The sequence below is a fragment of the Notothenia rossii genome, assembly GCF_949606895.1.
Source record: "Notothenia rossii genome assembly, chromosome: 6".
Classification (NCBI taxonomy): domain Eukaryota; kingdom Metazoa; phylum Chordata; class Actinopteri; order Perciformes; family Nototheniidae; genus Notothenia; species Notothenia rossii.
Genome location: NC_136909.1, coordinates 20,087,490 through 20,114,559, shown reverse-complemented (window position 1 = coordinate 20,114,559; position 27,070 = coordinate 20,087,490). Strand labels below are relative to the sequence as shown.

Below are 27,070 nucleotides of genomic sequence, written 5' to 3'. Positions count from 1 at the left end.
AAATTAATCTCTGATTATGTCTATAATCACATTATTATGTCCTTATAAACATTGCTGCTGTTCAACTGTTATCTCGGTCCAGCAGTGATCACACTAAAATAACTGAATTGTCCGCAGTCATGATACAATTTATTGCAACCCCAATTAAGGAGTATGAGATTTTGCTTCTCTCTGGTCTTTCTCTCCACATTCTTGGGGATTTAGTCGGACTGGGTTGCAGGTAGGGAGGGAGGGCCTTACATATTGGATGTTATAAAAGAGCAGTGAGTGACTCTACTGTATGGCAGTAAGCAAAGGGCTCTGTAACAGTAGTGTATCTATGTTTTGAAAGCAAAGAGACAAACCTTAAATTGTTTAGAAACCTTAGAAACGAACTTGCATCCAAATTGGTTCGATTTTCACTTTGAGTCCAACGTCTGACGTCATGTAGGCTGTGCACAGAGAGCACAGCTTGAACTTCCTGGACTGAAGTTCAACAGTAGACGCAATTTAAAGTTGGAAAACATTTCAATTTCTCCCTGATTTGAGACACGAGAGCCTTATTCCCCAGAATTACTCAGGAGGAGCATGTGATTTCATGGTGGGTCTGCTTTGCAGTGGTGTCGAGTCCCTGTGTCTGTGTTGTTTTTGTGCTATAAAAGAGATTTATCAACTGGTAGGACATGTGTTAGTGAGCTTCAGGTTTCATCAGCTTTGATCTTCTAATTGTGAAAGTCCATCCATCGACCTGTTCTTTGAACAATGTTACAGCTCATTAACCTTCATTTGACACCCATTTGCTTTATTTTCCTATGCCTTTTTCGTCACTTAAAAACTGCTTTTTGATTTAAGGCATAGGCTAAGGCACGTTTTATTTATTTATACTATATAAACAAATGAGTTGGCAGGTTGACTTGCAAACAACACATTTTAGTGTCAGTTTCGAGGTGGAAAAAGGTTCCAGGTCCATCGGGCGGAAAATATTTTGTTGCAGGTAAATACATTTGGTCCTTGTTTTAAGTCTCCAGGTAGAGAAGGTGCACACTGAAAGGTCTATAGAACCAATAATGAGTCATTTCCTTCAAAATGCTGCTCTCTTTCTCAGACACCTCCTAAAGTTTACACTGCAATGGCCATCACACACACACACACACACACACACACACACACACACACACACACACACACACACACACACACACACACACACACACACACACACACACACACACACACACACACACACACACACACACACACACACACACACACACACACACACACACTATAGCTCTAACCTGTTCATGACTCTGTAATGTACTTCACACCTTTTGAAGTGTTTTCTGGGGAAACACATCACGTCAGTCACGAACGTCAGTTTGTCAATCAAACTCCTGGAAACACAGTCTATGTTTTCTGGCAGGTGTAGCCTTCAGGGGTGGTCTGCAGACGCTGACTGACAGGATGCACTTTGGGTGAGTCCCTCTGCGGACTGTCATCAGCCGGCAGAATAATTAGGGATATTTTCAGACACAACATCATAAAGAGAAGTAAAAGCAACAGACATTCCAGGCAGGATATATAACTTCAGAGATTGGACCTGTAAGTGTAAATCAGGGCATTCTGTGGTAAGAAAACAGTTTGCTTTTCAGAGATTACATCTGACATCTGCACTGGAAACTCTGTATCTATATTGCATCTAATAGGTTTGATGAAAGGGAACTAGTTCAGCAGAGGTCAGACGGTTGATGATGGTTGAATGATTTCATTGGAGTTGGCAGGAGTTTGCCTGATATAATTAAAGCTTAATTGTGTGTGTGCTGTTGCCATCAATATTGCCATTGTCTCATGAAAAGACCCTGGTAATGTTTTTCATCTTTGTGACATGACTGTTGAAATTCTTTATTTGAATGTGAATGTGTAAGAATACGCAGTGCAAATTTGTCACGCAAGTATAGTGAACCCTATGTTGTCTGAGATCTGTTTTCCAGCTGAATAAAACATTCTGTGCTGCTTGTTACAAATTAATAAAGTATGAGTTCTCTCTCGTTCTCTCCTCTTAGTATCTGGATTTCTAAGGGTGTCATCATATTCAAGTTTCAATAAGAATGTACTATTACATTTTGTTGTTTTTAGTAATATCTGTACTAGGAGGAATACAGTGATACATATCGGATTTCAATCCCAGACTAGGTTGTATCTCCGAATTTAATTTGTTTGTTCACAGAGAATAATAAAGTTAAAGCCCCATCTCCTGTGGAACATTTCAAGAGAATATTTTGCTGTAATGAATGAAGCTGCTATATTTTCTGCTTAATGGGGGAGCAGAACAACACACAACATATAACAACACATAACACTGACATATCACCTTTTAAGTTGATATTGTGGAGATGTTATCTGACTTAGTCTCTGCTTTTTTGTGCTTAGCAGGTTGTGTACAGTCGGTTGGTCAGGGCTTTTACACTTAGTATCACTGCCAGCTGGGTTGAACTAGACTAAAGGAGTGGTGCATTACATGGTTGGCAGATCAGAGTAACATGTTTTACATGGTTTGACACACTGCGCTCATTGAGTCTGCCTTTATTGAAGTTAAGATCGAAGTTGTCGTAGTTTTAAAAAGCCTGGACACTGGACATCAGGCACAATGCCAGGTAGACATAAGTGCTGTAATATTTTTGCTCCAGAGCACTTTTACAATATGGGTGGGGTGCACATATCGTGTGTGTGTGCGTGTGTGTGTGACCAGCTAACAGAAGTACCTCAGAGCAGTGATGTGTGTGTGTAGGGTAAAAGGCCAGGCTTGCTGAGTGATTGCCACTTTACCCAAAAGTATGAATAAATCTTCTGTTCAGACTTTTGGCTATTTAGGGACTCACATGAATTTGATCATGTGTTTTCTTTTAATGGTTTTCTAAGATTTACTTAATCCACTATGGCAGTACTGTTTTACTGGATAACTCTGCAGATGGTTGAGGGTGGGTGGTTTGTCAGCATGCAGAATGGTCTGAGATCAGGAAAGTGTTGACAATGACAAATGTAGTATTAAGTTATTACCATAATATCCAACCCAGTCTCACGGCATTTCGTGTTCACCAACATGTTTTAATCTATTGATTCGTGTTCACCAACACGATTTCCCCCTTTTTTTCGTGTTGCACAGCACGATTTTAAAAGCAATGTATTTCTACTGGTAATGTGTTTCGTGCCTGCAGCACGTCTTTTTCTCCGGTCGGGTCGTGGAAGACCGGAAGCTGTGTGGTTCATAAAAACATATTCTTACTCAATATCAAGCCACAATTATTGCTTTTATTTTAAATCGTATAATTTCGGACTTTTGTTGCCGTCTGTGAGGAAAATAAATGGGGCTCAGAGCCTCAGAATACTGAAATCTGTATTTTTTAAATCTTGTTTTCCTTCTAATTTGTTATTCTTTTCAAAATAACACACTGTTATTTACTCAACAATAACACACAATTATCCTTGCTTTTATTTATTGGTTTGATTCCATAATCTCTGGCTTTTTTGGCGTCCGTCAGGAACTGAATTTCAAAATAAAAATAACCTGAAACAGACGTAGGCCTCTAGGAGTTTAGGATGGCCGAAGACACTACACTACCCATAATCCCCAGCTATTGTTTAGGATTACAGTCCCCGTGATTAATCTTCAAGCTCTGGGATTGGATGTTGGAGTGGCAGTGCGCCAAGGTTACACCGAGCGTCAAACAGCTGTTTGAAATGGGACGAAACCATGCCAGACTATCCAAAACTGGAATCGAACGCCCCCCCAGAACTACACATGCTGGCTATTGTGTTTCGCAAAATGTTCTATGGGACGTCTCTACTGAACGTTTTCATTTTTCCCACAATTAGAAGTTGCCAGTATTAAACACATTGGTGTTATCAAATGTAAAACATATAATTAATAAATGGGTGAAAATCGCTTGTGTCCATAATGCGCAGCATTAATATATACCCACATGACAGCTCATTGTTACTTTGTAATTCTACTCCACTACAATTCAGAGGTTAACCTGGTATTTTTATTCCACTACACTTATTTGAGTTACTTTGCAGATTCTGATTAATGATGTGAAATATAAACAACCCTTAAATCAGACTTTAGTTACACCTGAGTAAAATTCAGGAAAGGTGATTGTCAAGTGCCAACAATCAGGAGAGATATTTGATAGTTGGTGCTTGAGAAGACTAAACATTTATCTGCAATTGACATGAATGGAAACGAGTAATAAAGTATATTCATTACTCGTTATTCTCTACTAATAGTTAATTAAAGACTGTATATTATGGCTATTTTGCACATCCCTTTCAAGATTTCAAGATTTTCTAAGGTTTATTGATATATTATATACACAACTACGGTGTAGTTATACAATGAATGGAAATCTTGGGTCGCAGGTTCCTCAACAGCGCATTACACGGCATCTATCAATGTGTGTGTGTACAGTACCTCAACCATTAAACTGTCATATTCTGCACATTTCATATACTATCTACATACATAAGAGTATAATTAATGTGTATATTATCAGTTAAAAGAAGTGCTTCAACATAGTTGACATTGCAGGAAAGCAATATATTAGACGTTAAGTACTTTGTCCGGCTTAATATTTATCTGTATCTAGATACCCCCAAAGTTTTTTTCTTATTTAAAAGAAGACCTTAATCTAAAGTATTATTTAATGTTTAAATAAAGGTTCATTCGTTTTTCTGTTTTGCACCTCCTCATATTAATATCTTTGTACATCGTGCACTAAACTGTTTTATTGTAGAGATCACTTATAGTGATAGTTTATATTCTATATTTCTATCATTGACCTTCTATTTTCCCCCTATGAAATTATGTACTGTTAATATTTTTTTAATCAAATATAACACATAAAAACAATAATTCAATAACGTGCTTTAACCACTAGGCGGTGCACACAAGGTACACAGCCATAATAACTTTGTATTATTAGTGTAGGACACTTATGTATGTACAACATCTGAAGATGTGTAGTTTTATTCTTTATTCGTGCTTTCACATAATTTTACAGCATATTGCTATAATATTTCAGACTCAGTATTTACATTCTTATATTAAAAAAAAATCAGTAATATCTATAAAAACTACAAGTCCTTTTATATCAGCTGTGCACCGTTATGGTGTAAATATAACCTATCTACGAATTAGATCAAATGTAAAAGTCAGCCGAATTAGTGTTGATACTGCGAGGAGACGTATTGTGTGAAGAGAAATTGAAGATGTTGTTTAATTGTTGATATATTTATGATCCACGTGACATATTCAGTTTCGGCGGCATTTCTTCCAGTTTTTCCAAAGGTCTTCTCATCAGGGCTCTATAAATAAAGAACTACGGCAGATCTGTAATATGTAATGCAGCCGAACCGTGTATTACAATGCCGTTATGTGATGACTTTCAAAGAGAAAAGCAAGAACACTCGGAATTAAGTATTATTTTATTCTTTTAAAATGTTTTTCCGGATTTCATATCATATAAACACCAAATCCCAGCATGCATTGCGGCTAAAACATCCAATCAGCGAGCTTAAACCATAGCTGAGGATCTTGGGTAATCGCTCGTCTGTTTCCGGTTATTTTTATTTTGAAATTCAGTTCCTGACGGACGGCAAAAAAGCCCGAGATTATGGAATTAAACCAATAAATAAAAGCAAGGATAATTGTGTGTTATTGTTGAGTAAATAACAGTGTGTTATTTTGAAAAGAATAACAAATTAGGAGGAAAACAAGATTTAAAAAATACAGATTTCAGTATTCTGAGGCTCTGAGCCCCATTTATTTTCCTCACAGACGGACACAAAAGTCCGAAATTATACGATTTAAAATAAAAGCAATAATTGTGGCTTGATATTGAGTAAGAACATGTTTTTATGAACCACACAGCTTCCGGTCTTCCACGACCCGACCGGAGAAAAAGACGTGCTGCAGGCACGAAACACATTACCAGTAGAAATACATTGCTTTTAAAATCGTGCTGTGCAACACGAAAAAAAGGGGAAAATCGTGTTGGTGAACACGAATTAATAGATTAAAAATCGTGTTGGTGAACACGAAATGCCATGAGACTGAGTTGTAATATCATAACTGAGGTTACTTGCAATCAGGATGCATGTGAATGTGTTAGCAAACTGTTTATTTCCCCCCTACACGCTAAAGTCCAATAGTTAAGAATAGCCTGCCATAAAAGCTTGACTGGGTACAGTCAGATTGCTGAGGACTACTCTATAATTTTAGTCGGTATTTCATACTTTTAAATTTGTAGAGAGCCTTTCTTACAAATACATATTAAATGTATATTAAAGTATATATATAAAAATACAATATTTAGAGCCCAAATGAAAGCACTGTTGTGATATGTTTCTTTACATTTTAAGAATGATCATATCTGAGTTTCACATATCCTTACAATATTGAGATTAATTACATATGGTCCTTATATTATGCTGTTTATAATGTGGCACAAACTTGAGCTATACATACAGTATGTGATTGGCTTGCAGGTGATTGACTATGGCTTTGTTTGATTTTGCTCACACACTGCAATCTGTCATCAGATACATCACCTGGGTTCTGCAAACAACACTATGTCTCTCATCTCTTCCAGGTTCTGTATAGATTTGAATAAGTGTGTTACAACAAAAGGCAGAACTTATTGAGAGAAGCAATGTGAAGGGAATCGTACACAAGAAAAGAATGACAGTGTCCATTGCCATCTACATGTGTTTCCAATGCGGGCCACTTATTTTCTGGCGTCACCCTACAGTACCTGTCAGTGTTTTCATTGGCTATTGTAAAACAGAGAGGGAAATGACAGTTTGTAGGAACTCAGTGAAAGAAGGGATTTAGGCAGTAATCCGCCTCACTGATCCCTTTAGAATCAACCAACTCTCTGGCACACCGCCTGGCTCTCGCCACAACACATCCTGCTTTTGATACCTGAAGGCCGGACTGTAAGCTGACACCCACAGTGGCATTTTCTGCTCCGACATACCTCATGGTAGATGTGGAGTAGTTTAAAGCTATTTGTTTATTCCCTCAGTTGGTTAAATATTGGCATACTGTATAGTTGAGCTGAAGAGTTGTACAATAGGGGTTAATGCACACTAGAGCAATCAGATCTGATTTCTTAATCTTCACATGTTTGACCGTGTTTTCTCTGTCTTTTAATGCTTCCATACAAGAACGCTCATACTATGACAAAGGGTTTTTTTCTTTCTAGTTTATCCAAACACAATAACAATGTTTGATCAGTTTATGCCGATATTCAGCTGTACCAGTTTTGACTATGAGTTTTTCAGCCTGTTTACAACAAAAAACGTTTTTTCGTTAGAGCAAAGTCATTTTCAAAAGGATGAGTTTGATTAATCTTGTTTTAAAAACTACTTCTAAACGTCAAGCCTTGGCCTGGCCTAAGTATGGGATAAGTCTACCCATCATCATCATCATCATCATCATCATCATCATCATCATCATCATCATCATCATCATCATCATCATCATCATCATCATCATCATCATCGTCATTTAAGCATGGAGAATTTTGCCCTCCAGGATGAGCTTAGAAAAATATTATTCTGAACGACCTAATGGCCTCTCTGAAGAACCAGCACCTTACCGTGGTAGAGAGGTTTGTGTGCCCTGATGAACCTGGGGGCTGTGTTGTCTGGAACCTTGTGTTCCTGGTAGGGTCTCCCATGGCAAATTGGTCTCAGGCAAGGGGCCAGACTAAGATTGGTTCACAAGACCTCATGAAAGACGACACACGAAGTGAGGAGGAAGCCCGGGGTCCCCTTCTGGAGCCAGGCCCAGAAGGAGGACTCGTCGGCGAGCGTCTGGTGGCCGGGCTTGCCACGGAGCCCGGCCGGGCACAGCCCAAAAAGGCGACGTGGGCAACACCTCCGCCTCTCCGTCCCGCGGGCCCACCACCTACGGGAAACAGCGATGGGGTTGGGTGCGCTGCCAGAAGGGTGGCAGTGAAGTCAGAGGGTGTCGACGGACCAGACCCGGGCGACAGAAGCTGGCTTTGGGGACGTGGAACGTCACCTCTCTGGGGGGGAAGGAATCGGAGCTTGTGCGGGAGGTGGAACGTTACCAGCTGGATCTGGTTGGGCTCACCTCTACGCACAGCGTCGGCTCTGGAACCTTACTTCTGGATAGGGGTTGGACTCTATTCTTCTCCGGAGTTGCTCAAGGTGTGAGGCGCCGGGCGGGTGTGGGGATACTCACAAGTCCCCGGTTGGGTGTTTCGTTGTTGGAGTCTACCCCAGTGGACGAGAGGGTTGCCTCCCTACGCCTGCGGGTTATGGGGGGGAAAACTCTGACTGTTGTGTGCGCTTATGCACCCAACAGCAGTTCAGAGTATACTGCCTACTTGGAGACCCTGGAAAGAGTCCTGTATGGGGCTCCTGAAGGGGACTCTTTAATCTTGCTGGGAGACTTCAACGCACATGTGGGCAATGATGGAGACACTTTGAGGGGAGTGATTGGGAGGAACGGCCCCCCTGATCTGAACCGGAGTGGTGGTTTGTTACTGGACTTCTGTGCTAGTCATGGATTGGCCATAACAAACACCATGTTCGAACATAAGGATGCTCATAAGTGTACGTGGTACCAGAGCACCCTAGGCAGAAGGTCCATGATCGATTTCGTTATCGTATCATCGGACCTGAGGCCGTATGTTTTGGACACTCGGGTAAAGAGAGGGGCGGAGTTGTCAACTGATCACCATCTGGTGGTGAGTTGGGTCGAGTGGCGGGGGAAGCCTCTGGATAGACCTGGTAAGCCCAAATGTGTAGTTCGGGTGAACTGGGAACGTCTGGAGGAGGCCCAAGTTCAGGAGGCCTTCAACTCACACCTCCGGCGGAGCTTTTCGGGCATTCCTGTGGAGGTTGGGGACATTGAACCAGAGTGGTCGGTGTTCAAAGCCTCTATTGCCGAAGCCGCGGCGGGGAGCTGTGGTCTCAAGGTCCTAGGTGCCTCAAGGTGCGGTAACCCTCAAACCTCCTGGTGGACACCGGTGGTCAGGGAAGCCGTCCGACTGAAGAAGGAGGCCTTCAGGGATTTGTTATCCCGGGGGACTCCCGAGGCAGTTGCAAGGTACCGACAGGCCCGAAAAGCAGCAGCCTCAGACGTGGCCGAGGCAAAGCAGCGGGTGTGGGAGAAGTTCGGAGAAGACATGGAAAAAGACTTTCGGGCGGCACCAAAGTTGTTCTGGAAAACTGTCCGACACCTCAGGAGGGGGAAGCAGGGAACCATCCAAGCTGTGTACAGTAAGGATGGGACGTTGTTGACCTCAACTGATGGAGTGTTAGGGCGTTGGAAGGAGCACTTTGAGGAACTCCTGAACACGACAACTCCGCCCTCTATGTTAGAGGCAGAGCTGGAGTATGACGGGGGATCGACACCAATCTCCCTGGGGGAGGTCACTGAGGTCGTCAAACAACTTCACAGTGGCAAAGCCCCGGGGGTGGATGAGATCCGCCCAGAAATGCTGAAGGCTCTGGGTGTTGAGGGACTGTCATGGTTGACACGTGTCATCAACGTTGCGTGGAAGTCGGAAACAGTACCGAAGGAGTGACAGACCGGGGTGGTGGTTCCCCTTTTTAAAAAGGGGGATCAGAGGGTGTGTGCCAATTACAGAGGCATCACACTACTCAGCCTCCCCGGGAAAGTTTACTCTAAGGTACTCGAAAGGAGGGTCAGGCCGATTGTCGAACCTCAGATTGAGGAGGAACAATGCGGATTCCGTCCTGGTCGTGGAACGACGGATCAGCTTTTTACTCTCGCAAGGATCCTGGAGGGGGCCTGGGAGTACGCTTATCCAGTCTACATGTGTTTTGTAGACTTGGAGAAGGCGTATGACCGGGTTCCCAGGGAGTCACTGTGGGAGGTGCTGCGGGAGTATGGGGTGAGGGGGTCTCTACTCAGGGCCATCCAATCTCTGTACTCCCAAACCGAGAGCTGTGTCCGGGTCCTCGGCAGTAAGTCAGACCCGTTTCAGGTGAGGGTTGGCCTCCGCCAGGGCTGCGCTTTGTCACCAATCCTGTTTGTAATATACATTGATCGGATTTCGAGGCGTAGTCGTGGGGGAGGGGGTCTGCAGTTCGGTGGCTTTTTGCAGATGATGTGGTTCTGATGGCTTCATCGGTCTGCGACCTTCAGCACTCACTGGATCGGTTCGCAACCAAGTGTGAAGCGGCTGGGATGAGGATCAGCAACTCCAAATCTGAGGCCATGGTTCTCAGCAGGAAACCGATGGACTGTCCACTCCAAGTAGGGAATGAGTCCTTACCCCAAGTGAAGGAGTTCAAGTATCTCGGGGTCTTGTTCTCGAGTGAGGGAACAATGGAGCGTGAGATGGGTCGGAGAATCGGAGCAGCGGGAGCGGTACTGCAGTCGCTTTACCGCACCGTTGTGACGAAAAGGGAGCTGAGCCAGAAGGCAAAGCTCTCTGTCTACCGTGCCATTTTCGTTCCTACCCTCACCTATGGTCATGAAGGATGGGTCATGACCGAAAGAACGAGATCGCGGGTACATGCGGCCGAGATGGGTTTTCTCCGCAGGGTGGCTGGTGTCTCCCTTAGGGATAAGGTGAGAAATTCGGTTATCCGGGAGGGACTCGGAGTTGAACCGCTCCTCCTTCGCGTCGAAAGGAGCCAGTTGAGGTGGTTCGGGCACATAGTTAGGATGTCACCTGTGCGCCTCCCTAGGGAGGTGTTCCAGGCACGTCCAGCTGGGAAGAGACCAAGGGGTAGACCTAGAACCAGGTGGAGGGATTATATCTCTTCGCTGGCCTGGGAGCGCCTTGGGATCCCCCAGTCAGAGCTGGTTGATGTGGCCAGGGAAAAGAAAGTTGATGTGGCCAGGGAAAAGTAGCAGTTCCAGCTACGCGAAGGTAGCTGGAACTGCTACCTTCGCGACCTGACCACGGATAAGCGGGAGAAGATGGATGGATGGATGGACCTAATGGCACATCATTTTCTTCATCAGGAACATCATGGCAACTTTATCTGAGTTTATGTTGTATTACTTGAAGTTGGTCAATCTTTGATTCAGGGGAAATCGGTCTTCTTTTACACTTAATATTAATTTACCTCTTTTTCTTGAGGTCGCGTTGATTTATAACACATGCAGAAAGGCCAAAGACAGACGGACACACGCACGCACGCACGCACACACACACACACACATATTTGCACACACAGTCATGCTGAAGTGGTTTATAGGGTGGCAATAAAAAGAAACCTCTGTTAAATGAATCCAGTGTGAGTTACAGTGTTTTGTTTTCTTAGAGATGAAGAAATGGAACCGCCCAGAGTTTCATGTTTATATAAAGAATATTTATTTGACTTAAGTTTTCCAACTCTACAGGTGAGAATCTGTACGATCTGACCCTCTACTTACAAAATCTAATAAGTGCAATCCTTGGCATACAACCTAGTTGTGTGTGCTACAGAAAAACCACATTTTACAGTCACTGCTTCTTTTGAATGAATAAGGTATGTTTTGTTTAACTTGATACATCAAATAAAATAAAGACAAACATCAGCATTAAACAAAGCTGACTGAGGTACGGCTAAATGTTAAATTATATGTATTTCAGGAAACATGTTAATTTAATGCTGTAATTTGAAAACAGGTGTACATTATAACGTAAGCTCCTGTATAACGCCTTTTTGTAAAGAAGCCACTATATTATCTTACTGTATTTTATTGTGTGTGTGTGTGTGTGTGTGTGTGTGTGTGTGTGTGTGTGTGTGTGTGTGTGTGTGTGTGTGTGTGTGTGTGTGTGTGTGTGTGTGTGTGTGTGTGTGTGTGTGTGTGTGTGTGTGTGTTTGTGTGTGTGCAGGGATTGCAGAGCTGTATGGCCATCACTATCTGTGAAAGAGAAGAAAAAAAAACATCATATAAAGGTAAGAGCTAATTGAAGGTAGTTCTGATGCTCTGTATTATTTTTATGAGAAGCATATTTTGGCCGTTCAGACTTCAATGTATTCCCTCAAATACATCAAGATAATTTGGATTGTGTTCATCCAATGATCATTGTACTCCCTTAAATCTCTCTCCAATGTTGATGACAACAATTTCAATAAAAAACCTGGAAAAGTCATGGAAATTCTAAATGCTATTTCCAGGCCCTGGAAAAGTTATGGAAAACAATATTTTTCCCAAGGTTTTGGAAAAGTCATGGAAATGTAACTAAAGTTGCATCAAATATAGTTTATATTTTATCTAATCGCCGAAATAGTAATACTATAATGATAATAAATACTGTATCGTATAGTAATGAAACGTAAAATGGCATTTAACTGACGAGGTATTTTGCTGGTGAGAGATTTTAGTGGCTTTAGCGTTTAGAAGCTAGTCAGCCTACCAGTTGATTTGTTTTAGATAGGCACAACATGTTTCATATGCAGAACTTATTTTCCTGTTCCATGTTAAAATAAACCATTTTCAGTGGTACCGCTGAGAAAGAGTAAAAAAAGTAACAGTAGTAACTGCAGTCCATTATCATTTATAGTGCATGATGAGGAGCGCAGACCCTTATCCCTAAGTGAAAATTAAAGTGTTGTGACCACCTGACTACTTTATTTGCAAATCTTGATTTTTAACTAAGCTAACCAAATTAGCCCACAGTGTGCAGGAGGACTGCAGTGAAGGAAGTCAGTCTCACGTTACATGTTTCCCCAATGTGTGTGTGGATAGAACAAATTCACAACAAGAGCAGTGCTTTGTTGCCTTTGTATCCTTTAGGATGGCAATCAGTTAATGGTCACGCACTTTACAGGCAACCTTATGTCAGACACTGAGATCCAGAATGGCTCTCGAACCAAGGAGACATACATAAACGCATCAATCGCATTCACAAATTCAATGCATTGTGTAGAAGTGCACGACACAGTACAAGGGTTCCTTGCATGTGTATCAGGAAATGCTGTCCACAGCACAACTGGCATCTGGACAAGTGTATGTTCCACCAGAGCACTTCCGTTCCTTAGAGGACACTGGGCCATTCACTCAGGGACAGCAGGTGCTGCTAACTGCATATCTACATATAGGTGCTTTAAATTATGTTATTTATGATTGTTTAACAACAACAATGCTTACTAATACCAATGCAAATAGTTGCCCCATTGCTTATACCTTTTTATCAACAAGTTTGCTTTCTAATGCAGGACAGATCATGAGCTATGATGCAATCATCTAACCAATTCAGTAGGGCTGATTTTAGCTGGAATATCACCAATACTCGTTAGGTTTGGTGACCTACCCTGACCCCCAGTTGCTGAGGAAACAGTGCTGGCTGTGATTGAATTAAATACCAGCCTGGACCCTTTGAGAGGGAGATGCATGTTTCAGAAGGGCCATTACTGCTGAAACATGAGAGGGTGTTTTCACATGCATAAATACACCCGCACACAAGAAAATGCATGTATGAACTGTCGAGCACAACCTCACAGGTGTGCTGGCAACAGCATCTTTCAACATGACGTGTCTCTACTCTAAGGTGCACAGATAGGAAAGTAGCTATTGGTGAGATCACTCACTTCTAAATGAAAAAATACAGTTTTTTCCATTACATCTCACTCCAAGGACTTATGTTATGCATTTTTGTAGATACCAACCATATTGTGCATACATACTCTTCAATGGATAAAAGCTCTTGTTCCCACAATTTCTCCTGAGAGACTTTATAAAATCGGTCAATTTCCTTTGCTGGCTTTGGCTTTGTCACGGTAGGGGTTCCCAGTGCATGAAGCATATTAGCATTTGAGTGGCTGTCAGCATAGTGAAATGTATCTTAAGCAGCTGACATGACACACTATGACCCTAGCATTCAAACACCCCTTATATGTAATTGCACATCAATAATGTTTAATAGAAAAAAACAAAATGTTCTGCCAGACTGGCATGGCGGTCCTATTGTACGTTTTACCTATACCAGATGACTAAAACATATCAGAAAATAAATTAAAAACAAGACATACTAGTAATATTCATAGATTATATTAGTTTTCTAATGGATATTCTTATTGAGAAGATTAAACCCAATGAAATATGTGTTGATTAATCTCTGATTAGGGATGCATGTTGTTTGTCCCCAAGGGGGCACCATACTGCTGCTACAATCAGATGACCACCCACAGACAATCCAAATTCATAGAAACAATTTCCTCACCTTAAAATGTATTTTTAACTCCTCAGTTAAGTTTCTCACAGTGTTCCCCTCTAAACTTTGCAGTATGTAAAACCAGTGAACATGTATTGTATTAAAGCTTTTACTGACGATTCAGTTTTAGGGTAGATTTTAGGGTACCGCTCAGTTGCTCAAGCCGAGGTTTTATCAGACGGATCTGAAGTGCTACTCACTCGTCACTAGTGTGAGCTGCTGTTATGACGCTCTTTCCCTCTAATGATTTGCTCTAAAATCATTTTCTCTCTCTGCTTCTATTTCACTTTGTCTCTATATCTATATCTCTTTTACACAAAGTCAGCTGCCCATATGCTTCAGCAGCCTTCTAGCCTTCAAAAGCAACAGAAAGTACTTAGTGGTCTAAAAGAGGGAGCACTGGGCTTTGTTATAATCCCTGTTTGGGCTATAACAGACTTCTAAATAAACTGCTGCAATGGGACACCACTGTTTACCAGCAGAGAGAGAGGAGTGTATTCAAAGTGTTGCAGTGTTGTCTCTGTGCTCATTCAGCTGTGCGGAGCCTAAACAGAAAGAACACTGGCAATGTGTACTGCAGTGACGAACGTAAGGCGGAGACGCACAAAAGTGGTGATTTCACAAAAGCATAATTTGGTCGCAAAAGCAACCGTTTGGAACTCGCTCATTTATGATAATAAGCTATTCTTGGTACTGTGAACGGTTTTAGTGCAACAGCATGTGATCATCCAAAATGAGGCCTGACATGAAAACTAATTAATAACTTCCAAACCTCCGCTGCCACAAGATGTCGTCACACTGAAGGATGTACAGTAGGCTTGAATGCAAAGCTCTAAACACATCTTTTTATTTTTATAGTAGAGAAACAGTACAACATTTCCGATTTTATGTCAAATTATGTTGGTTGATTGGAGATGCTAATACGTTAAACTTACTGTGCATGAAAATACAATCACTGACTCTACCTCGACTCTCCTCAGAAGAAGATTTATTTGAGTTGTTAAAGGCCTTAGTAAAAGCTTGGTCTTAACCACTAAAGCTGGCTGGGCCTTAGCTGTCTTGGCCCCTCAGCTGTGGAAATCAAACTAAGTGAACTCTTTTAAACCTCTTCTTAAAACTCACTTTTATCAGTAATGTGCATTTTTTCAACTGATTTTATTTTTAAATGTTTTAACCCGTCCAGCAAACAGTTTTTATATATTGTACATGTTCTCTTATTAGCTTTGTTTGTATGTCTCAAAAGAGAAGGCAGTAATTAGCACTCCTATATATTATAAGGCTCACCATAGAGACAAAAAATCCACCACTACTAAAATCTATCAAGCAAGGGATATAGTCTTCCTATTTATGTATTATTTTTTTCATGTCAAACTCTGGGACCTACATGTCCCACAATGCAACAGGACTGCTATTGTTTCAGTTAGCCATTTGTCTTTGTTATGCTATTAGTAGCTAATGTAGCTGCTATCCACTATCTACTGTGAACCAAATTTGACAATATTGTCAATTAAGGAACATGTATTAATTTGATGTTCAGATGTGTCAGTCTTCTCATTAATTGAAAGCGAGAACACAAAAACAGTAATCCTTGTTTCCCAATGTCAAACTACTCGAAAGCACGTAGGCTACTGGAATAAAGCAAATATTCAGCTCAATCATCAAGGTATGGCCAACACACATTCAGCTCTATCACCCAACTGCAGAACTGGGGTTAAAACTGGGTTTGATCTTTATGCAGTGATGAACCAGTTGTGTACCCCCCCTTAATCTTCTCTACAAGACAGAACAACAACAAAAAGACAAACAAATGCATAACTGACATACCAAATCTAAAAGTCTAGGTCCTACGTCCCTTAACATCCTCTCAGTATGCATACACACATACACATGCACACAACAACATTTAGCCTGAAAAACTCACACAACCACACAGCGACCTTGAGGGTGTTAGCGGTGCTGACGTTTGTTGGATGGTGTTTCAATTACTCAGACTGCTGCAAGGTCACATGGCTTCACATCAAAGTGAAGAATTTCTTCCTGGGCGACACTGAGAGCTCTGGTGTTTATTCTAAAAGTCCGACCCGCAGTCTGTGTTTCTGTCAGTGTGTGGGGCTAGCTGCTGCCTTCACTGCCTGTCTGATTAGCTGCGTCTGTTTGTTTGCCCTTTTTGTACAATATCTTCACATCTTTTGCCTCAGTAACACATCTTGGTCTCAGTAACTCTCTTCTACCTCTTTTAGTTCTTTCTTTGTTGAACATTGGTATTAATACATCACTGTGGGCTTTCACTGTAGAGAAAAATGAAATGTGGGTTACAATGGAAAATGATTTTCTGTTTTGCCATGCATATTATGTTGTCAGCCCACTGCCTGTGACTGGATTTGGCCAACTCTTGGTTGCTCTTCACTCAAATGCCATTTACCGAAAATTGGTAACTGCTCCATTTCTCACTATTTTAAACACATTCTGTGTCGAATACAACCAGCTGAAATATGGTTGAGAAACACATAGTTGATCTTTGTGGTTTGGAGTGTTTTCCAGTTGTCTCTTTAACGTATTGGGTTCATCTTCACATGTCAAGTCAGGTCAGGATGAAGTGATATGTTCTTTTCTAAAACACCCTCCAGGGGAGATGAAAAGCAGAACAATAGGACATGTGGACTACAGTTACAGAACTGGAGTCAATCTGTACAGCATACTGCATACTAGAAAGCGTTTTTACTTTATAATGTGAAACATATAGTGAAAGCATTTGACATGCTGCAACATGAATGATAATACTGCTTTTTGTGGGTAACCTTCCAAAGAAACACTCTCAAAATCCTTTATGTGAGATCTACATTTATTAGTCTGATTGTCTTGGTACCAAGCTGTGTCTTCACTGCAGAGTAATTCATGTGTATGATAAGCTGTGAGGTTTTCCACCGGGGTTGTGTTTTGTTTTGATGTCCTCCACTGCAGCCAGATGAATGGCTACATGGAGAGCCAAGGGGGAGGAGGGGACCTTTAGACATGTTAAAGGACACCTGTGGGGCTTTCGGGGGGCCCCCTGCATGATGGACAGGGTTCCGCTTCAGGTGGCACTAATTCCTCCAAGTCCAGGGGAGGGGGCAGAGGGGTCGGATTTTGTGAGTATGTGTTTGTAGACTGTGAGCATGTAGTGTGTCTGACTCTGTGACGATTTGGAAAACAGGTTAGAGTTTGGTAACCCCCCCCCCCCCCTTTCAGTGTACATGAGTGTAAGGGCTGGGGGGGTTGTAAGTATGCATGTGTCTTTATGCACACACATACCCCACGCGTATGTGTGTGCACACAGTGCTATCTCTCAAACAGTAATTGCTTCTCATACCACCGGGATTACAGATCGTGACAAACTCTCACCCACAACCACTGATTATGTAAATATGATAACCATCTGAAGACATGATCGTGTGTGTGTGTGTGTGGGTTGGTGTCCTGCCTAATATACTTGTATCTCTTATCATGTGGAAATCAGCTGTTGGACAAATGTGGCCTTGTTGAAGGCTGAGGTAGGCTCTGTGTGTGTGTCTGTGTCTTTGTGTGAAGCTTTGCTTTACTAGTTCGGGGCCTCTATGCACCTGATACTGCTGGTCCAAGGTACCTGCGAGTTCCAGGTATTTTAGATGAGAAAACGGGAGCTTGTTATTAAATGTCACAGGCCGATCTTCTAGAATAACCAATAATGTTGCAAAGACTACCTCAGCCCCAACACACACACACACACACACACACACAGACACACACACACACACACACACACACACACACACACACACACACACACACACACACACACACACACACACACACACACACATGCACCTTTGCACACAGATTCAAATATTCTATGACAAATAAGGATGGTTAAAATATTTGATATTAGAAAGTTATATACATTATCATTTATGAATGTATTAAAAAAGAACATAACGAGGTACCCTAACACACCTGTTGTTCACAGTGACTCTTTACAATAAAACCTGCTATTACTTTCATATGGGTTTGAGCTAAATATGTATATAATGCTGTGGTCAGCTTTATAGTGCTGTAAATGTTTGTTGCAATACCAACAGTCTTGCAGCACAGACAGACACACACACAAACACACGTCAAGGGTCTTTTTGGGCTCTTCAGGGAGTAATCACAAGATTGAGTTACATTGAATGACTTGAGCTTTTGTTGATACCGTAACAAAGTTAACCACATGTTCCCCTCACCTAACATGACCTTGATAACCTCATGCAGCATTTCAAGAAGAGCAATGAAGCAACTGTCCAAAATAAAGTACTAAACTAAAATCTAAACTGTGTATATAATGTGTTTTGACTTTTAGATTGTAAAGACAGTTTTCCACGTAACAAAGTATGACACGATATTTTCTTCTTGTAATTCATTTGGAACTTAAGGGTGTTAAAAGGACACACAATTTGGAGCCGTCACTTTCCTTATTGATTTGGAAGAAGACACTTTGAGGGGAAATTGTAGGTGATTGCATTTGTATTTTTTATGTGTTTATAATTATAAAATGATCAACATAGTTTCTGTGCTACAAACAGGCAATCCATAAGATGCTTAGGTGCCATTTCTGATAATCTATAGTAATGTCCTAATCACACCAATATAATATAGGTTCAACTTGGCTGTTTTTATAAATGATATACAAATATAATGTGTGTAACACCATATATAATCTTCTACACAGAACAGCTTAACTAATAAGGCTGCCGCTCCGGGAATGTATAAAAGACCACCAAGATCATCTACAGCCATTATGAAATGCACATATGTGCGCACAAAGACACAGACATTAACTACCAACACCTTTTAAAAGTAATATAACACTGCTTAAAAAAACAACAAAACATTATTGCTGTTCTGAATATATCTGTTGTAATGCTCTACGCTGACTATTTATTGACATCATGTGGAGACAATAAGAACATTTCATTTGATACAAGATGTTCATGTTTGAGGAACAGACAGGCAGTACAGTGCAACACTCAAATTAAAGCATACATTTGTGTACATACGCACTCGCACAGGCAATCAGATTAGAGTGTACTGTAGGTTGCAATGTTTTTGCACAGGCATGCGCTTCCAGTCAAGCACAAATTGAATTTGGGTTTGATTAACACAAAATGTCCTATTCGTGTTCTTCTGTGTTTATTGCTTTACTTTCATACCTGCACAGATTAACATTATCAATGTAATATTCCAATACAACAATGGCCTTTTAAAGCATGCTGTGCTTATCAAGAGCTGAAAAGCTGAGACAGTGTTTTTCCTTCGAACGTAACTTAAAGAGCTCACTCTCTGCCATCTGTTTCACACACGTGTGATTGATGTTCACATCAGAGGGTTTATTCTTCAGTCATTTGTTTCCCAGTAGGATTCCTTGCTCTCAATTGATGTATCTTTCATCTGTTTTCATGGCAATGACAATCGATTTAGAGTTTGTCCTAACTGTCCAAATTAGTACAAGTTATTTGTATACACCTAAAAGCTATTATCATTTTGTTGTTGCTGTGGAAGTGCAGACTCATCCTCACTCGTCACTCGAGGTAAAGAAGATCAGTTTTCAGCAAATGCACACACACACACACACACACACACACACACACACACACACACACACACACACACACACACACACACACACACACACACACACACACACACACACACACACACACACACACACACACACAAGTGTGTATAGGCATGTTTCTACGTGTCAGAGCCGTTAGCTTTGAGTGCAAAGGTCTTCTTTAGGGGTCATAGTGTCAGTTTTATGTTTCAGCTATAGAGGAGATCCTCTGTTGCACACTGAATGGACACTTTGAATAGTGTCTTCCGAGAATGAGAGAGAGAGGGAGAGAGAGAGACATGGTGGGAGTCAGCAAAGAAGGAGAAACAAAAAAGTCGGTATGGGTGGTTTGGGAAGGGGCGATAGAGGAAATGAGCATTCACATGTTTACCGATAGATGGATGACAAAGATCTTCATGACATGCTAGGGTTACTGTGTGTGTGTGTGTGTGTGTGTGTGTGTGTGTGTGTGTGTGTGTGTGTGTGTGTGTGTGTGTGTGTGTGTGTGTGTGTGTGTGTGTGTGTGTGTGTGTGTGTGTGTGTGTGTGTGTGTGTGTGTGTGTGTGTGTGTGTGTGTGTGTGTGTGTGTGTGTGTGTGTGTGTGTGTGTAATCATTTTCATACATGTATGTATGAGTTGAGAAAACTGGAATGGTGATAGTGTGAGAGTATGCATGAATGAATGCATGTTTTGTGTGTTAGGTATGTCTGTTCCACTCAGTACATAAAGGATCCATGGTGGTCATACGAGAACCTGCAGTGAACTTAAGGAGCCTTGAATAGTAGATACCTTATATTTGGGAGCTCGACCGAGGCCACTGACCCTAACACTGACCCCACACCTGCCCTATGTGTGTAAGAGTGTATTTGTAGGGGTTGGAAAGAGTAGGGACTAAATGAGAGTGGGTTAGCCTTTGCCTAATTTTGCCTACTGCCTTGGTATGTTTGTACTTGTAATTGTGTTCTCCTTACGGTCATTAGAAGTTACTTTTCAAACTACCTAGGCAAACACTCACTATGTTTCCTTCCTCTGATCACACACTTGCTAAACACAAAGTTGATAGATAACGTAAATCACCCACACAACTTCCCTAAAATATTATAACCAAACATTTTTAAGGTATAAAAGATAAATACTCAAACTGGACTGTGAAGTAAGACTGCGCCAAATTAAAGTTGTCTAACTTTGTGGCCACAAGGAACATTACCAGGAACTTGGCTTGGGTCTATGGGCGTGGACGCCTCTATTAGCTAACAAATAGATGGTAAACGTTACACACACTGCACTGCTACGTTCCCTCCTCAATGTTAAAGAACTTCATTCTACCCGTCATACATGCTCTTTCTCAGTCTCTCACGATAACACTGTGATTTCATTTATCTATGATACTAATATAAGAGTGTAGATGTAATGGTTTTCCCTTCTAAACTAAGATATTGACCTCTGAAGTTTTTATCTGTGAGTGTGTCTGCACTAGCAATCACTGTCATCAAATGCGTGACCAGTCTCTCAGTTCTTGTTCCATATTTAGGTCTCAGGGTTCAGGGGTCATAGGGGTCGAGAGGCGGTATGAATGACTGCCTGTTATCAGGTGGCAAACAAAAGAATGTGTGTGTGTTTGCGTGTGTGCATGTTTGTGTGTTAGTGTGTGTGCATGTTTGTGTGTGTGTATGTTTCTGTGTGTGTGTGTGTTTATGTGTGTGCATGCATTTAAGAGAGAACAACAGGAAACAACAATTGACTGAATGACGGATAAAACAGACAGTCAGAGAGGTAGTGATGGATTAAAACAAGTCCGCCAGGATGAAAATCAAGTGCTACACTAATCAGCTACCGCAATAGCTCTTACCCTTCTTTCAAATGTTTCTCCACCATTATATTCATTTTATCCCCAACATCCAGTGATCCTGCTTTTCCGTATATCAAATGGATTGTTTTGACAATATTCTCTTTTTTACAATAAAATAAAAAATAATTACTTTTTCAAATAATCGCGTATTGGCAAAAAAGGCAAATATCTGGCCTGTACGTAAAAGTTTTTGCAATATAGCTAACAATCTACTCTTTGTGGCATCTTCTTGTCACCACCATTTGAATGAAGTAATGACTGAAACTGTTTCAGTAAACAAAATGCTGAATTATAATTGTATGGATTATCAACATCCAGGTGCAAATGTACGTGTGGTAATTGCTGATCTTTCAGGCTTTATCCAGCCTCTGTTTTCCTTTTATTCCTATATCTTTATCCCTTCTCTCTTTATTCCATCTCTCTTCTCCTAACCCCTTTCCCCTCCTCCTACGGTCTGTTTTTCTCCCTCATTTCATGCCTCCCCCCTTTTTTCCCTGCTAATTGCCAACTCGTTGTAGCATCCCGGGAGCGGGGAGCTCATTAATTGGTGAAGAGGAGACAGGTGGCGCCACTATGTTGTGATGCTTGTTGTTAGTTGTGTGTATCAGTGCATTGTGTTCATGTTGGGTTGTCTGTGCACATTTGTTTTCAAGAGTTTTGCCTGTGTGTGTGTTCATTTATGTATTTTTCTGCGTGTGTGTGTGTGTGTGTGATTCCTATATGCATGTGACTGTGTGTGTGCGTGTGTCCGTGATTAAATGTGAGTGTGGTGCCTCTGCTTGTTAGCGGCGCGGAGCCCCTTCTCACTGTAATCTCTTTGTTTCTGCAGTGCGAAAAGGGCCTGGCGGGGGCATGAACTCCCCACGCTCTTATCCCACTGCGCCACTCACCCCTAGTAGACCCTCATGCCCCCCCGCCACCTTTCCGACACCCCACTTTGCTCCCATCACCTCCCCCATCCGACTCCATTCTTGCACAACTCTCTCCTCCCTCCCTGTGTCCCGTTGTCCCTCCTTCCTGTCCGCCTTTGTTAACATCAGAAACATAAGCCGCACATTCTGCAAGAGGTCAGCAAGATGCAGCAAACTATACTGTAGGACAGGCAAAAATTGTCATGTTATTAACACTGTAATAAAAAACATGTACATTTACATTTAAGAATTCATAGTGATAGAACCCGCCAGACAGCCAAACAATTTGTAGGGATTTATTGACCATCCAGCAGCATCTAGCTTAGCCTCCATGACCGCACACAGCTCTAAATGAATTGCAGGTGCGTGTTTCTGTTGATTGGTGTTAACAGACACCTTCAACCTTATGCTGTTGCGCTAAGCTAGCAAAACAATACAACCCTCTCAAATAACACCGTAATGGAACCACGTAACGTCTAACTCTCAAATAGCAGATTAATGAAACGTTACTAACTACTGTAAGGAAATACTATAAAGTATTTATAAAGTTATCATTACTGTAACATGCACTAATTAATGTGTTACTGTCCAACAATGCTTATCAATAAGCGTTCATTCTCCCATCATTAAAGTATTCTGTAGTCACAGCCTTACTTCATGCAAACAGATCAGTGGCAGCTGAAATTATATTTAAATCCAATACATTTGAATGGGTCATGCTCATTTTATGCAACCAAATGTAATAAATAATCTGATGAATTAATCAAACTTAATTAAAGAAAACCACAAAAGACAATTGAATATTGGTTTGAAATGTAAGTTTATTAACATAAAGTACGGTTTAAAAACTGATCTGAGTATCCTTTATTAAGATTTATTATATTAACATTTATAACTTTAAACAGATAGCTCTCATTATATGTATCTCTATTTTGCTTTTACTCTTCTCTTTCCTTCTTTTAACATACTTCTCTTCCTCCATTTTTCCCCCCCACTTCTCTCACATGATTCTCCTTTGAAGTCTTCAGTGCCTTCAAACCCTGGCAGTATGTATCAAATTGTTTGGTAAAGTCTATGAGAAAGACGATTTACAAAGCACTAGTGTTTTGCTTAACAGATGGGATTATCGCTCGGTCAAATGGTGGCCTTTTGGCAGGTCTGGAGGGGCGAGTGTGGTGGGCAACGATGTGTGAATAAGTAAGTTTCTGGGTTGGTGTACATGTCTTTGTATCCGTGTGTGTCCATGTGTTCATGCAGGTGTTGGGGTTAGCGGCGGTTTGTAGGTCAACCCCTGCCCCCGGTGTCACCTTGCTCTGTTTGGCCCTAAACAGCCACCATAACAGGGCCTCTTCTCTCTTCTCTCCTCTCTTCTCTTCTCCTCTTCTCTTCTCTTTTCTTCTTCTCTCTTTTCTTCTCTCCTCTTCTTCTATCTTCTCTCCTCTCTCCTCTCTTCTCTCTACTCTCCTCTCTTCTCTTCTCCTCTTCTCCTCTTCTCCTCTCTCCTCCTCTCTCCTCTTCTCTTCTCTTTTCTTCTTCTCTCTTTTCTTCTCTCCTCTTCTTCTCTCTTCTCTCCTCTCTTCTCTCTACTCTTTTCTCTCTTCTTCTTCTCCCTTCTCTCTCCTCTTCTCTTCTCTCTTCTCTTCTCTTCTCTTCTCTCTTCTCTCTTCTCTCCTCTCTTCTCTCTTCTCTTCTCTCTTCATCTCTCCTCTCTTGTCTTTTCTTCTTCTCTTCTCTTTTCTTCTTCTCTCCTTTCTTCTCTCCGCTTCTCTTTTCTTTTCTTCTCTTCTCTCCTCCTCTCTTCTCTTTTCTTCTCTTCTCTTCAGTTACTTGCGTGTTCCTCTGTCTTTATCCAAACACTGATTTCATTTATTGCATCAAATTGAATATTATCATTCTGAAAATCATATATGCATATATTTGCAGATAACTTGCGTCTGTTCTTTGGAAGTTGTGTGTGTGTGTGTGTGTGTGTGTGTGTGTGTGTGTGTGTGTGTGTGTGTGTGTGTGTGTGTGTGTGTGTGTGTGTGTGTGTGTGTGTGTGTGTGTGTGTGTGTGTGTGTGTGTGTGTGTGTGTGTGTGTGTGTGTGTGTGTGTGTGTGTGTGTGTGTGTGTGTGTGTGTGTGTGTGTGTGTGTGAAAGAGAGCGGGAGAAAGCAGCAGTGAATAGGTCCAGCAATAGAGGCGGACATGTTTTATTGGGCTTCTCTATTCTTGGCTGAAGGAACAGTTGTCATTGGCCATGGGAACACGTGTTGCTCTTTTATTAGCGTAAGCTCACACTTTAGGTGGTCCTCCCAACCTATTCAGTGCAAACTGAGTTAGTTTTGAATGGTTAATTAGGACTCCCAGAACCCAATGCTTGTAAATCATTGTCTCATGCCTTCACAGAAGAAGAAAAACAGGAACTTAAATGATTTACATGATTTGGTACACACCTTAACACGCAACTCTTACTCCTTTTGATTGCTAATATTTGGCTGCTAGTTGATCATATTCATACAAAGGCACCCATATAATCATAGTGATGGCTCAACATAAAAACAAATCTAGAGTCTTTCAATTTTTGCCCCATGACCGGCATGAGCCTGCTCCCCCTCCGCAGCTGAATGAACTCCTGTTGAACTTTTTGATGCTGCTTTTTAAGCTTCCTGTTTTAGTGCTTCCTTTTTTTGGCACAATCCATATAATATATGGATTACATTGGTATATTATACCAATGTTTGATAAATTCTTTGGACTATGTATGTTCCAAAGTGATTTTATATAGATGTTTGTTAAATGCTTGTACTGCTACTTTTTGTTATACCTTTTAAGAAAGACAAGGAGGGACTACATATTTGTGATCCTACTTTTGATACAAGCTTTTCAATACTTACATTCAGTGTTTTAGCCAATACCCTGAACAGACATTCCCTCAGAATAATTGCTTCAACTCATCAAATATATTCCTTAACTCTTCACAGCTCTGACTGTTTTTAAAGACCAGCATGGAAAAACCTTATATTATCCAAAAGGTCAGTGCATTTAATTGTATGCCTGGACGAAGCACTGAGATGATCCTGTTACTTTAATCATGTTAAGGATCTAACCATCTGTGTTGAAAACCAAAACAAATGTTGTGGGTGGATGCAGATCGTGATCCTCAGTTTTTTGTAAGCTGTTGCTGATTTATGAATCAGAAAAGTAGGCAGAACAGATATCCCACAGAGCAGGTGGGACATGCTGCTTTTTCTCGGCTCCCACTCGGGATTGTAGCTGCCACACGACTCTGCCGTCTGCTGCTTACTTTGTTACCTAAATGGGACATTTTTAACATTCCTCCCTTTTGGTCATTCAGTCCCTTCTTTATTGCAGCTTCTGGGGGCCAAATGGATTTAGCTTCCTCTGTGACTGACGTGGATGTGTTCTCTTTTCAAATATAAACATTTAAAATCCACTATTTCCCATCATTCAGCCACAAACCCCTTGAGCTAACTCATAATTCATTTATGTCATTTCACATAATGGAAATAAAATCTAGCCTTCATTTGTGGTTTACTTTAATGTCTCTTTGCCTTAAAGCAAAGGAACTGGATACCAATCTTAATGAAATCCTATAGGAAACATTGTATTTGCCAGATGGCTTAAACTCAGTCATTCATTTCAGATATACTTACAGTAAGCAGCTCAGAATAATTGACACATTTATGATATCATGATTACAGAGGTGGATTTCTGATAGTCATTCTCAGTTTTTGTAGTACCTCGCCTTAACCACACCTACCCCTTTCAATGATTTAATGGGGTTGTAAAGTGATACAGTGAGTGGTTTCACAATGACAAAAACAAGCTGTAAAAGCCATTCCCAGTCTATCATTAGGCCTTCATTAAGTTTAAATGGCTTGACACCTACCCGCGTGTCTGTGTTCATGTCCGTGTGTGTGTGTGTGTGTAGTCGCAGTAACTTCAAATGGATAGCTCATGTTTCATTGTAAATACGTTTTCTCTGTAACTCATCCCCAAAACATGTGTATACAGTTGTTCTTATAGAGATGATATGTGTTTATATGTTATTGCATATTATTATTACATTGCATTTAGCTGACGCTTTCATCCAAAGCAACTTACAATAAGTACATGCGACCAGGAAGATACAAACTTGAAGAAAACAGAATCATATAAGTACATCAGGTTTCATAGAGCCAAACATCTCAAGTGCTACTCAACTGGCTATAGATAAGCCAGCCCTTTATTAGTATATAAGTGCTCTGTTAGCAGTTCTTTGTTATTAATTCTATCGCTCGAATATTAATGCATACATGCATGTTTCTAAGCTAAAGAGAAACAAAGAAAGATTAGAAAGTGTTCATTTTTAAAGCACATGTGCTCCTCAAGTCCAAGTAAATCTCTTTAATGGGAGAGAGGAAAGTGAGTTTGTTAATTATTTAAACAGGAAAACATGTAATTACAATTATTTTATGTTTGATCTCGGAAGATAATATCACAAAATGTTTTCTGAGCATTTGGCC

At 41.1% G+C, this 27,070-nt stretch overlaps 1 protein-coding gene across 1 annotated transcript in view; it reads left to right on the top strand.

Annotated features, from left to right (window-relative positions):
* The window catches only part of LOC307043723 (bone morphogenetic protein receptor type-1B-like), a 73,919-nt gene that overhangs the window by 16,332 nt on the left and 30,517 nt on the right, over positions 1-27,070 (top strand). The window contains exon 2 of the mRNA XM_079688447.1: positions 11,874-11,937. The gene's annotated coding sequence lies outside the window, so the exon portion shown is untranslated. The remainder of the gene's footprint in view (positions 1-11,873; positions 11,938-27,070) is intronic.